The sequence below is a fragment of the Phoenix dactylifera genome, chromosome 4, assembly GCF_009389715.1.
Source record: "Phoenix dactylifera cultivar Barhee BC4 chromosome 4, palm_55x_up_171113_PBpolish2nd_filt_p, whole genome shotgun sequence".
Lineage (NCBI taxonomy): Eukaryota > Viridiplantae > Streptophyta > Magnoliopsida > Arecales > Arecaceae > Phoenix > Phoenix dactylifera.
In genome coordinates this window covers 15,977,761-15,991,580 of record NC_052395.1, presented here as the reverse complement: position 1 = coordinate 15,991,580, position 13,820 = coordinate 15,977,761, and the positions used below count along the sequence as shown (strand labels likewise).

Here is a 13,820-nt window from a genome sequence, read left to right as displayed (position 1 = left end):
TTTGGGTAATCTAAAGTTCAAGATCATATTAAATCTGGATCGTTGTGTCAGTATGGTGTGCCCCTCCTATGCAAATATATGAATTGCCTTATCTCAATACTTGTTATATGAATTCTTTTTAAGTTCTAACAACGCAATCTCTTGGTGTCCTTAAACTAATGTTAAGGTCCATTTATATCTTTTGACTAGACCTCCAGGTTGTTCTAATAGAATATTTTTTCTTCTTCTTCTTTTTTTTTTTTTGGGCAATGCTCTTTTATAGTCTTGTCTTCCATCTCACATTTTATTTTAGATTTCTGGATTGCAAAATGATCTATACAATGACACCATGTTCCTTGCTATGGAGTGAGCACGGTACACTTTGTGGAGTGCATTATCTGTTCAATCTTGTTTCACATTTACTGCTAAGATGATGATAGGTTTCTCGACCCATTCAAAGGCAAGGACCGTTAGCAAAATCTTAATCTGTAGAAATAAGTAAATGAGATCATTAACAAGACAATACCTTGTGAGTTGTTTCTCCCTTACGGATGGTATGGTCTGATGTGGGAAAGGTGATATATTATGCAAACACGGAAGGATGTTTAACAGATTCAAAACACATCAGATTGGAGGCAATCGAAATTGCCTGCATAGTGGTGTAAAGGTGAAAGTCCAGTACATAAATAATGAGAAAAAAGAGCCTGAAAAACACAATTTTATTGCTAGCAAAAAGATATTGCCCAACTTTAAAGCAATATCTCATTTCTGATCGTCCAAGCTTTAAGGAATAAATAAGAAACATACACCATCAACTAGTTAAAATAAAAAGTGTTTTCGCAACCAGTTCATTTTGTTTTGTATCATATTGTCATTGATGTTGGAGCTTCAGATGTGGCGTGGATTCATAGATCCATTGTTGTGTCTTCCAGTGAGAACTTTAGATTTTATTAAATAGGTCCACAGATTTTCTCAAGTAGTATGAAACTTTGTATGAAGCCAAAGAATGAAATGCAATCCCAAGCAATATGTTCGATGGCATCCCTGTTGCAAAGTGCATGCGGATGAGCATGTAGGAAGGAGAAGTGTGGTATTTATTTTGGTAACTAAAGTGGGATACTTGATGAAGGAAAATACATACTGCAGAAGAAGAGGATTTGTTCATGCATGATCTCCAGAGACAAGTCTGTCTGAAATAAAGTGAATTAAGACATCAATTCTTGAGCATCAATTCGTCCAACTACCATGTATAAAGCTTGGTAATTTTTAGATCTTTTGAAATTCCTTCTGTTTACACATGCAAGATATTAAATAAATGACCCTTAAAACATATCAGCCAAACAATAAGTAGTTCAGAAACAACTAGGTAATCAAAGAAGTGAAAACCCGCAATTTTTTTTTCTAGAATATTTTGGGGATTGATTTTAGTTTGCATCAGGATTCAGATGCAATGGGAATCTGTTGGTCCTGTGAATCGCTGTTGCAATCTACTGGGATTCACGGGTTTGATATAGTTGCGCCGCTGTCTACCATGGAAGCACACGAACTGTTCCAAAAAGAAAAGTGGCGACTTCCAAGTCTGTAAGGAAGCTAGTTCCCATCGGCCCATCTGCTTCAGCTTCATTATTATATGTACTAATTTTCGAACAACCCCTGGTTTCAGTGATGATAATTGAGGAGACCGATTATTTTTATACAGTCAATCGGTTGGTTAGTGTGGGTAGGAAATTGGAAGCACCCACTCAAGGAAGGTCTCTATCCGACGACCCAAATGGTCTGTTTCCATTGCACCTACGTAAAGGATTTGGACTGAAGAAAATGAATGACCCGTTTACACATAGATTCGTGTTAGATTTGGAGATCTAGAACTTTGGAGGGCTTCGAGGAAACCACATGCTGTCCTCTATTTGAGGGCACCGGGGGCTTACCATCGACCGAACTCTGAAGGTGCCCAAAAGTCTCATGGAGCAGTCCGCCCCTAAGGTGGCCTTTTCCCTCTCTTTGATTGCTCTCCTCTTCTCAGCTCTCATAATCTCTCCATCTCTATCAAGGGAAATTCCAAGCTGCGATCACCCAAGCACAGGTATGGATCTGCTCGTTCTCTTACTGTCTTCAAGGGAAATTTAGCCTTTTTGATGGGATCAATTATGGCATGAGACTTTGCGTTGGGTGATTGATGTATATAGGCGGAGATGTTGCTGCGAGCTCGCGAGGGCATGTGAGGATGGCGAGGGAAGCGGCGTTTGCGCCACCTGCGCCTGCTGCCAATGAGAGGGTCCCTGGTGGCCCTCATGGTTGAGGCGTGGAACTTCTACCTACCTCAGAGTTCGGCCTGTTTCCGCTGCAGTAGATCTAGCTTCTTCATCCTTTCTGAGTATGAAAGTTTCAACTTGGTGTCTTTGTCTGCTATGGGGATTGGCTTTGGGCGTGGTTACTGTTATGAATTTTGGAGCCTCTTTATTGATTGCAGGGAAATAGATATATCGCAACAATAGTAGTGATTTTCCTTGTTTTCTTTCCTCTAATGCAGTTTTCCCTATTGTCCTACATAGATGTCATGTTTTTTCTTTTTCCTCTTTTTTCTTTTAGGGGGGTTTATGACTTGGTGCATAATTCCTACATAGTTCTCCTTTCTTTTTCTTTTTTTCCCCTCCTACTAGACCGCTACCTGTTGAGTTTATGGGTCACCGAGTCTCACCCAATTATACCCTGCTTTTTTTTTTAGGAATAATTATACCCCTGCCTATAACCCCAAGGACGATCATGATAGAAAATCTCCCAAGGCTGTATTCTTTGGCTATTAATGAAGGGTTCTTTACTCTGCCAATTTCAACTTTCTAGGCTTTGTTCAAATAACTTTTATGCAGTGCAGAATAGCTAACCATCTCCTAAATAGGTTCAACCATGCATATCCATCCCCTAACCAGCTACCCAGCAAATAAAGTTATTTACTTTTTGGTTAGTATTCCCATAGTTAGTGGGGTAAAGTTGTCCCAGAGTGAAAAGTAAAGAGAGGGAAAGCTTTGTGTTGTCAACTTTATTTCACCCTCTCCCCAGAAATAAGTTACCCAAGTTAAACACCTTTTTGGGCCGTTGATTGGGCAAAGTTATTCATCACATTTTGGATGGCGTTTGGCTGGTTAAAGAAATAATCCTTCTTACCCACAATTTAACTGGCATTCAGACACCATCTTAGGATTTCTTTTCCGAACCTTTGCAAGATTTATCATAGTTTTACACTGTGTTGTTCACTAATGAGGGTCCTTTGTCTAAATTTTGAGGAATAATTATACCCCTGCCTACTACCCCAAGGACCATCATCATAGAAAATCTCCAATGGCTGTATTCTTTGGCTATCAATGAAGGGTTCTTTACTCTGCCAATTGCAACTTTCTAGGCTTTGTGCAGTCTAAGCGAAGAATAGCTGACCATCTCCTAAATAGATTGAACCATGCATGTGCATCCCCTAACCAGCTACACAGCAAATAAAGTTATTTACTTTTTGGTTAATATTCCCATAGCTGGTGGGGTAAAGTTGTCCCAGAGTGAAAAGTAAAGAGAGGGAAAGCTTTGTGTTGTCAACTTTATTTCACCCTTTCCCCAGAAATAAGTTACCCAAGTTTAATACCTTTTTTAGCCGTTGATTGATTTAAGTTATTCATCACATTTTGGATGGCGTTTGGCTGGTTAAACAAATAATCCTTCTTACCCACAATTTAACTGGCATTCAGACACCATCTTAGGATTTCTTTTCCCAACCTTTGCCAGATTTATCATAGTTTTACACTCTCTTGTTCCCTAATGAGGGTCCTTTATATATATATATATATATATATATATATATATATATATATATATATATAGAGAGAGAGAGAGAGAGAGAGAGAGAGAGAGAGAGAGCCACCAAAAATCTAAGGGATTCTTTTTTTTTTTTTTGGGCCTCTCATTGCTGTTGTTTCCAATTATATGTATGCATGCTTCTTTAGTCTGTATCAATGCCAATAAATGATGACCATTGCATCTGTCCTTATGTATTATGCAAATAACTCCAATCTAGGACAATTTGAACATAAATGGCCGTTCTAACTGTAATAGCGGTCAACAAGGATTTCAAAAAGAGCTGCTTTGGTGTAGGGTAGCCTAATTAGCCGTTCTCTAGCTTGACTTGATTATGTCAATTCTTGGCTGGATGAGATTGCGATCCTACGTAACTCTAAGCCTGCATTTGATATAAGGGATAACTTTTGGAGGGTTATCCCTTCTACTATAGAAGGGATAGTCTATTCCATGAAATAAGTTCCTTTTTATTGTTTGTAAGAGGGATAAGTGGAGAAATAAGTGAGTACATGAGTTTTGTGATTATTTGGATTTTTTCGCAAGGATGAAATTGCCGGTCCACTTTTTGGTATGTTTAACAAGAGGATGATGGTAAAATCATTTTTAGAAAGGATAAATTTCCTCTATCCATGCAGTAATTTTATAAAAATAGTTTGGCAGAATAGAATTATGTAAATAAATCACTTTATCCAAATCAAAGTTTGCTATTTTGATATTGAACCCTGGATCAGTACTATTTTATTACCGTATCTGTACGTTAGGCATACCGACATTCGGTATATTCCCCATATTATGTAACGGTTTGGTGCTGGTATGGTATGGTACGATCAGTGTACACCGATATGGATTAGTAGGGCAACTCTTCATCCAAATAATTCTATTTTCAGCCATTTTTAAGCATTTGGCGAGATAGCTGTCACCTTGCTACCAAACGCAGCCGAGGATCCAATGAAAAAGCAAGCCGTTCGAAATATCTAATAGGCTAACCTGTCGTGATAGCAAGATTTCCCAGACGTTATCTGAAATCAAGCTTCCTCTCGGTCAAGAGAGTAATGATCAGACTGCAATTTGATCAAGTGTAATTGCATTCACATCATTTCTAAGGGATTGTTCTCTTTCTTCTTTTTCTCCTTCACTAGAATAGTACTTGCATGCGAAGATATTGTCAACATGGTTTAAACGAAGATACTTTTCCCTTCAGCTGATCTTGTCAACATGGTTCGAACCAAAATTGGACCACTTTCTCGAGGGAATTGGATCGGCTGGGGTGCAGTCAAAGATTTAGCAGTAGCCATATTGGCGAATCTAAGATTTTGTTGACGCTATCTTAGCTCTCTAGCTACATTCTACGCTAATTACTGGTCGTTGCAACTTGATTGGATCGAATGGCTATTGGAGCAGTCAAGCTTAGATGATCGAAGCGGACCCAATTGGTAATCCATATACTCGAACAGATGTCCAAAATGCAGCATCAGGAAACTTCAATTAAACCACAGCCTGCTGATTGGTTTCTCTTTGAACTTAATGCGCAACAAGACAAGACATCAACTGATCAGCAAGCGATGCTCATAAAACATTTAGAACAGAGCCTCTTAAAGGGCCAACGCATGAATGCATCCCTTCTTCTTGATCATATTTATTTGGAGAAGTGATCAAGTTCTACAAGATGGAAGTAAACAAGGGAGACAAGTGACTTAGCAATCACTTTGGCATCCTTTGCTCTCATGGATTCATAACGGGAGGAGGGTCAGGATGCCCGTTAGCCTTCGGTGCTGGCGGTGTAAAAGGTGACAACCTTGCAATGCCTTCAGCACCTTGGGAAGCCCTCTCAGCTACTACATTCTTACCTGAAGTTATTTGGACAATCTTAATGAGAACATGTTACAACTGCAAACATATATGTTTCAATGGAGAGAGGAAGAAATTAACCAACCTTTTACTCGGAAATGGGAGGTTGGCACAGACCAGGCCGAAGAGGTGACTAGAATTGAGAAGAGGAGAGAGAAAACGATGAAGACCTCTAGAGATGACGACTTCATTTTGAAAATCCCCTGTTTTTCAGAACATATAGCATCCCTTGTGAGCTATTTGTAGATTTAGAAATTGGGGAACGGTGAAAGATATCTTGCTTGCAACAGCTGTACATCAGCAATTCCAGCCAACTGTTCTTTTATTGGCCTGGATGGCTAATGCGTATCCTTGTAGTCAAACCAAGGTTAGGGATCGATTTCCCTTAGATTCTTCGAATATATACTAGATTTCCTTAACATCCCCATTTAATTTTAGTCCCCCCATTTTGGGTACCATGATCCAAATTGGTTTACTAGGGGATTCATTATATACAATGATCGAGATTCAGTGCACTTCTAAGGATGGATGTACTATTCTAGGGTGAAGGTTAGATACTGTTGGTGCATTTTAATATTAAAGTTTAATATTTATATCATTTATGGGCTTCACGTATTTAATGGTTCATGTATTTGGGGAGATAAAAGGTTCATGTATTTGGAGAGATGAAAGGTTCATGCATTGGGGAGATGAAGGGTTCATATATTTGGAGAGATGAAAGGTTCATGTATTTGGAGAGATGAATGGAAATTACTCTTATAAATTCACAGTTCCAAACTCTCTATATAAACCCTTCTCCCCCTTCATTCCAAATATATACGATATCACTTCATTTTACTCACAAAAATACTTTGAGAGAGTTCTCGGCAAAGAATAGTGTTTCTTTAGTGGAGCTTTGGGCTTGACTACTTGTGCGATCGTCTAATTGTTGTATTCTGGAAAAGACAAGTCGTAGTGTTTTCTGCTGCATTGGGTTTTAGGCTTTGCCAATCGCAGAGGGCTTAAATCTTCTTAAAGAGAGCGAGATTTCCATGCCTCAGTCCGATTGGCTTTGTCCTTTTATTGTATTTCCCTCAATAGATACTATTCACATAACACCATGGTGCTACCTACCTTGCATCCCACTCATTTTTAATTGATGAGTGACACATATCCTCGAAAAGTAATGCATGTACATTTCTAATATTAAGGCCAAATCTAGGGTCATAAAGTCATTCCATTCATGATGCTTTCTTTTTTTTTCTTAGAGAAGGTAGGAGAAGAACACCACCATAAATGAGAATTTGTGGTGCTCAATTTCATTCTTTTAATAACTCTTTCTATTTAGGCAATTAAAAATATCGCAACATTAAATCAGTCTACTCTCATTGAGAAAAATAGCAAAAGTGAACCTATCAAAATTTAGGCTGTATTTATCTTACAATGCCAAATGTAAAAATTAATTCTTTGATGAAAATCTACATCACATCCATTCTTACCATGTTGCATGTTGCCACATGCCAGACTTTGAAATCTCATGTTGTCTATATTATAAATGCTTGCTAGTTGGCAATGGAACCTTCTATGTTTTGATATTTTTTTCTTGACTACATGTAATGTCATTGCAACTTTTCAAATCATTTTCGAAAACTTTCATCCTTGTTATATAAGGTTTTCGATTCATTCTTAAGGTTTTCGAATATATTTCTATACCTCTATTTGTAGGAACCTTCTAAATTCTTTATTGCACTTGTCCATATTATTTTAATTAATTTCCTATCGCTTCATTTTGAATTAGTTTAGTCTCTAATTCCATCTTGTCTAATATGCTCCTTTGTCCCTTTACCTCTCACTGTTTTTTTGTCACATGTTTCACTCAATACCATCAAGATTCTATTTTTTTTTCCTGTTTTCTCTTATTGCATCATCTCCATTACTATCCAACATTCCAATCTTTAAAAGATTGGAACCTTAACATGCTAGCCTGTTTCCTTAAATTCATTGACCTAGCATTTGTATCTTTCTTAAATTTATAACTGTTTCATTTTTATGAATTGTATGAATAAAACCTTGACACCTTTCTAATTTGACAAAGAATTCATTAATAAAATCCTCATTCAATAAATTTTACAAAGAACATCTTTATCTTTATTTCATAGAATCTTAATTGCACACAAACATAATTATATATTTCACAAAACCTTTTTTTCACAGAATCTTTATGAATTGTATTTCACTAGATGTGCACTCTTTACATTTGACATATATAATAAGCATTATACCAACTTAAAATTTACTAGCTACCGCTTGTAAAATGCTTTAAAATGGATTTTTTTCTCTTTTAGGATCCATCAATAATATTTTAATGTACTCTACCAAGCCATGCTTTTGATTCGAGTGATCACAAATTTTTAAAGCCCTATGGTTACTTAAGTAGGGGCATATGTTGTTTAGGTTTCGTTCCTTTCTTTTAAAATCCTTTAATTTTAGGCGTTTGGTATGGGTTGATCATTTCAAGATCAAGGGTGATGTAGGTGGTGATAAGGAGATCACCGTATTTGATTGCACCATGGTGATCCCATGTGCCAGTGATCCAAATTATCCCCACTCCTCAAATCGCTGCCCAACCTAATAACGGAACATCCGTTCTTGAGGTTGGGTATATAAACCATCCCAGGATGGTTATCTTAAACTAAAATTTGGAGACAAAAATACCCTTCAGTCCAACTAGAAAAATTAATATATCATTATGCTGTCAATATATTATATCAATATTATATCTATAATAGTATATTATATTAATATTACATATAATATATTTACGATATATTGTATTATAATACATTATTAATCATATTATTGTCCTATTATTATTCAATGATAATTCAAAATTATAGTAGAAATATATTATCATACTTTATATTTGTATAATAAATTTATTTAGAATCGACTCGGAAAATAGAACTGGTCCAATTTTAGTAAATTCAGATCCAATTCGAAAAATAGAATTGGTCCAATTTTAGAATCCAACCTAGTATCATAGGTCTTTTAAACCGGATTGGATCGGGTTTAAGAAGATCAGGCCGAGTTACATCACAGGTCAATCTGACCCATTTGTGGTCTTATCTGACGGGAATTTTAAGTAAAAGTTTGGCTGAGCTGACCACTCCTATCGCTTACCTGACGTCTTTGGAGGTTGAACCTTGGGACAGGACCCGACCGAACACACTAGTAAAGATTTTGCATATCTCTCAAGTCCAAATCAAGTCGCGTTTTCTAATACGTGTTTATCGGACCCACTTGAACCCCTCCACCTAAACAAGGACATCGAGAAGCAGTGGAAGGGGACCATAAAACAAAGTCTATGGGGCAGGCAGGCAAGCAACTGGGAAAGCTCAACATTCGTAGAAGCACGTTGGGATCCACCAATCACAACAGACATATTGTGGTGGGGGCGCAAGTAAAGAGATGTGCGTGTGATCGCATCACCACAGGCAGGGGGCCTGCTTGAGTTCACCAAATGGAGATGTTATTGCCTTAGGTTCATAATGAACCTTGTCCACCGAATAATTTTTTCTTCAAATTCATGATAAAAGACTGATGTACTTACCAACCTTCACCTACCCATCTAATCTGTAGAACAGCATGCTATGCCGAGTAGATCGTGCCGGCCCAAGATCTAAAATAAATGCTCAAACAAAAACAATAAAGAGATACCAGAAGAAAAATAATTAAGAGCAAGAAAAAATTGTTATGAAATTGTCTTTCTCTTACTTCTCACCAAGAAAGATAAGTCTCACTCTCTCTGTCTCTCTTTTTTCTCCACTACTAAAAAACAAGGATACGCAATTATTCTCAACATCCATATCTTTATATATTATTATGAAAAGAAGAAATTATCAAATTTTAATTTCTAGGCATGAAACATAGTGAAGGAAGCATAGGAAGATACAAAGTTCTACTGGTGAGAAGCAAAGATAGCTATGGATCCTCATGTTATTATTATTATTATTTTTAAAGTTGATAAATATGTGTCTACTTTTAGCTAGTGTTGGAGATGTAAAAAAGAGGTGAAAAATATCTAGATTATGTTCTTTTGGTTTTATTTGAGTCTAATCTAGCCCAAAACGGAGGATTCATCACAACAGTGGGGTTTATGTTTTAGACATCTAACATCAGGCATTTAAATCTATTTGATTATGCTAAGTGTGATCCAATGCAATATGACAATCAACAAATCCCAAGTAGAATTAGGTTATTTAGTCAATTTTTAGGAAATTATTGCTAAAAGTAGTCCGACAAAAATCTTGTTTCATTATTAATGGATAATGAGCTAAAACTATTTAACATAATAATCTTACTTTTGGATTACGAAACTACAGACGGCAGGAGATCTCTTGCAGTTCTCCAATTTATTCTAGATTTTATTGTCTTTCAATTGATATACAAAAGGGGGGGTCGCATTGGATGTGTTAATGCAGCAAGTACAAATGAAAATTTTTAATTATTATCATTTTCATTTTAAAAAGTAAAACTATTTATGACAAAAAATATGCACATGGATGGAAAATCAACTCATACAATGTTTGATAATATTTTCTGGAACAAAAAAAGTAAAAAAAAAAAAAACTTATTAAATATACAATGGTTGCTTGCTCTTTCTTCGGCTCAAGCTTGACTATTCATTTTTATTCATCTATATAGCATTCAAGCTATGGCTACACCAAGGATATGTTTGATTAGAAGGAGTGAGGGTTTAGAATGGAAATGAAAATAAGTGACTCTCATTTTAGCCATTGGATTAAAGAGAGTCACATTCCTATTTTGATTTCAGAAAAAATGTGAATGTCTCGCTCTCTCAAAATTCAATCCCAACTCTCTCCTAATATTTAAGTCTCGTTCCAATTCCAGTCACGAACTAGAAGCGTCAGAAAATATAGCAATTCCGTTTTCATTTCCAATCTATTTCAATTCCAATTCTAATTTTGGTTATGAACCAAATGCATCCCAATTATATTAGCAAACAACCACACAATGACTCTAAAAATAAAAACGTTATATTATAGGAAAGGTCTAATTTGCTTGTTATCCAGATACTATTAGCGCTTAAAACAGGTCTTTTGTTGGTATATTTGCGATTGCAAGAGGCTTAAATTTTTCAGCTTGGTATCCAGCTCATCACAAACAGGGAAAACGGCTTGGTTGCCATCTTTATATGATAGGAGAGATCGTTGGATTTGGCGAAGAGGCTTCTTACTTCTATGTTCTCTTTCTGAGTAAGCTGAAAAAATAACAGAGATATTTAGAGGACTAACAACCCCCTAACACCAAAGAATATGATTCAACATGATCCAACTATTATAATTAATCATGAACCAACGAAGTTGAACTATTGTAATGTGCATGTGTCTTAACGAAGCTTAGGCTAATTTTACTCAACAACGATGGATTTCTTGAGCGAATCCTAGTTAAATCAGTTAGCTCAATCGAACCATAAAATTTGTAATTTCCATGCCACTCATCTAGCTTAGGCTAACTTAATTGACACCGGACCTCCAGGCTATACCTCACATAAAAGTTGAATGATTCAAACCGAGTCCCAATTGCAGCTAAATCGACTCAGCAAACCATGCACCTCCAAACACAATCTCTAACCTTCATAATAACTTTTATGAGCATTGATGGTAGGGATATCTATGCTTAACCATTTAATCCATTTAACTTATTTTAATTTGTTGCAGATCGGATTAAATTACTTGTTTAACAAAACGATCATATTTGAAGCTAAATTTTTGACCTATTCAATAAACAAATTAAACTCGGGTTGAAAAAAAAATTTACCTACTGTGGATCCAACCTTAACCCATATTTGGTCTAATCTGACCAAGTGACCATAGTGCCGCCCTAATGGATGGGAGCAACCATCGGCGAGCGTAGAGGGAAGAATGAATGTTACCTTAAGACGATCCCCACTATTGGTGGGTCGGGAACGGCGGAGATGGTCCCCGGGGTGGGGGCCTTAGCGTGCGCCTCCCGCGCGCTCTCCGAGGCCCACGCGCCGCGCCGTGCCGCGCCTCCGCCCGGCAAGCCAGGACACGTGTCGCAGGCCAGGGGGCGGTTGCATGGGAAGGTCGTTCGAGTACCCAATGATTAGACTATTCTATTTATATCTCCCACCGAAGCCCACGTTGGGGCTTAAAATAATGACCATTTTTGACGTGATTGACGCGTGCCCATGACGTAAACGGTGGCCAAGGTATAATTAATGGGCTCTCGTACGTAGGATTAAGGGAGAAATCTAAGGCTTAATCAAAAGAATTGTCATAGAAATCAGTACAGATGACAAGTGGGGCTTTCTCTTTGGATGGTGGTGCCTGAAGGAGTCTTCCCGATAAGGGAGAGAATCTCTTAATTTGACCACTAGCCCATGCTTTTCCATACCATTTTCCTTAGATTGGGGCTTGTCGTCTCTAATTGGCCGTTGCTGCACTTCTTCTAACCTTAGCTCGGATGTCAAACACAACATCAAGAATCCTGGGGCATATATGCTGGGAGACTTGCATACTCTTGGTCTTTGTCTTATATTAGCTAGATATTCGTTTGGTCTGCTCAAGGTTTCAAATAGTTAATTGATGATGTTAACGGATGGTAACGGGTTATTCTATCAAATGATTTTTTTTTTTTTTTGGAAGGGGAGCCATTTTGAATTGTAATAGTTGAAACATATAATTATTTATTTCTAGACAATTTAATTGGCGAAGGTGATGGTATATAACATGGCAATTGCTCTCCATCGTAACTACGAAACTTTCTGTTATTGATCCACGACAATTAATCTTTTTGCAAGGACGGGACAAAAATTGTGAAAACAACCTTTTTGACAAAAATGGATTTAATATTAAGACTCCGAATATTTCTTTGATAAATACTTGCAAGAATTACTTTAACTACTTTTACTCTAAACAACTACCATTGCTTCAACAAGCTAGCATTATTAGCTAATGGTTTCAAAATGCATGGTGTGCAGCCAAATCAAGATGCATTGTGATTATTTCTCACTCTTGCATCAAGATGGATTGTTAACAATAAAAAATAATTAAATGATTCTATTATATAAGAGGAAAATATTTAAGTAAGTTGACCTCTATTCTTGATCAGATCAGAGAGAAGAAAAAAATTTCTTAACTTGCTCAACTCGAATTTCTAAATTTTTTTTTTGGAAAAGTTACTAAAATTGGGTTTTTGTCTCTCTTTTTTTTATTGATGATCATAAAATCGAGGTACATAGCTCCTATTTATAACAGTGAGATCCGTTCTTATACATGAGCTTGAAAAGGCTAAAATTCTATAGGAGGTAAATCTCGTCTTCTACATTAACTTTAATTTCTGTCATTTTCTCTGATTTCATTTGGATTAGGAGATACGTCCGACCAAAATCTTTTCCGAAATTTTTTTTCTTTGACCTGTCTATTTTAGAATTCAAATGATAGAATTTGGATATGATTACCAGCATCAAATTATAGATCTCGAAAGGTTATTTGAATTCAGAAAAAAAAAATCATCGAAATTGGGCATCGTATGACCTAGTTATAGCCTTTAATAATTTGGCCAGCAACTTAGCTTCTGATGTGGCGGATCTTGCTCCTGAATTCTATCCAACCCTATTTGTAGTGGTCAAAGTATTTTTATATTGAGTCTAGTGATCCTCTAGGTCAGTTCGAACATGAAAATTAGTTTGAATAATCAACTAGGATAAACCATCTTGCATTTTTTGCATATATTTACCTCGTAATACCCCATCTATATTGGTAAAGTCTACTAAATGCAACAAGAGATCTACCTCGCTAAGCACAACCTTTCCTTCCAACGAAATGTACAATAATCAACAATCAAAGTTCTCAATAAAATACCAAAATCGGTTGGCAAAACTATCCTCAACAAGAAATAAATGAAAACTATTTTGATACTAAGATATGTTTAAGCGCAACCTATTTCAACAACCATAGAAAACAAGTGGTGATAGTTATTTTACCAATTGGCATTGACGACTAGAAAGTGAAAAGGGGCTAACAATTCCATATTATGTCGCAGTTTGTTAGACAAGCAAGTTAGACAAGCAAGTAAATTTAGTTTTCAGGGGCGCTTGTTTCCTCTCTCTTCTTTTTCTCCATTCAAAT

At 36.6% G+C, this 13,820-nt stretch overlaps 1 long non-coding RNA gene across 1 annotated transcript; it reads right to left on the bottom strand.

Annotated features, from left to right (window-relative positions):
• Positions 1-5,362: 5,362 nt before the first annotated feature.
• On the bottom strand, positions 5,363-6,345 carry LOC103705646. Its single transcript, XR_603818.4, has 2 exons — positions 5,750-6,345; positions 5,363-5,663 (listed from the first exon to the last, which is right to left on the bottom strand). It is a non-coding gene; the product is annotated as an uncharacterized LOC103705646 (long non-coding RNA).
• Positions 6,346-13,820: the final 7,475 nt, after the last annotated feature.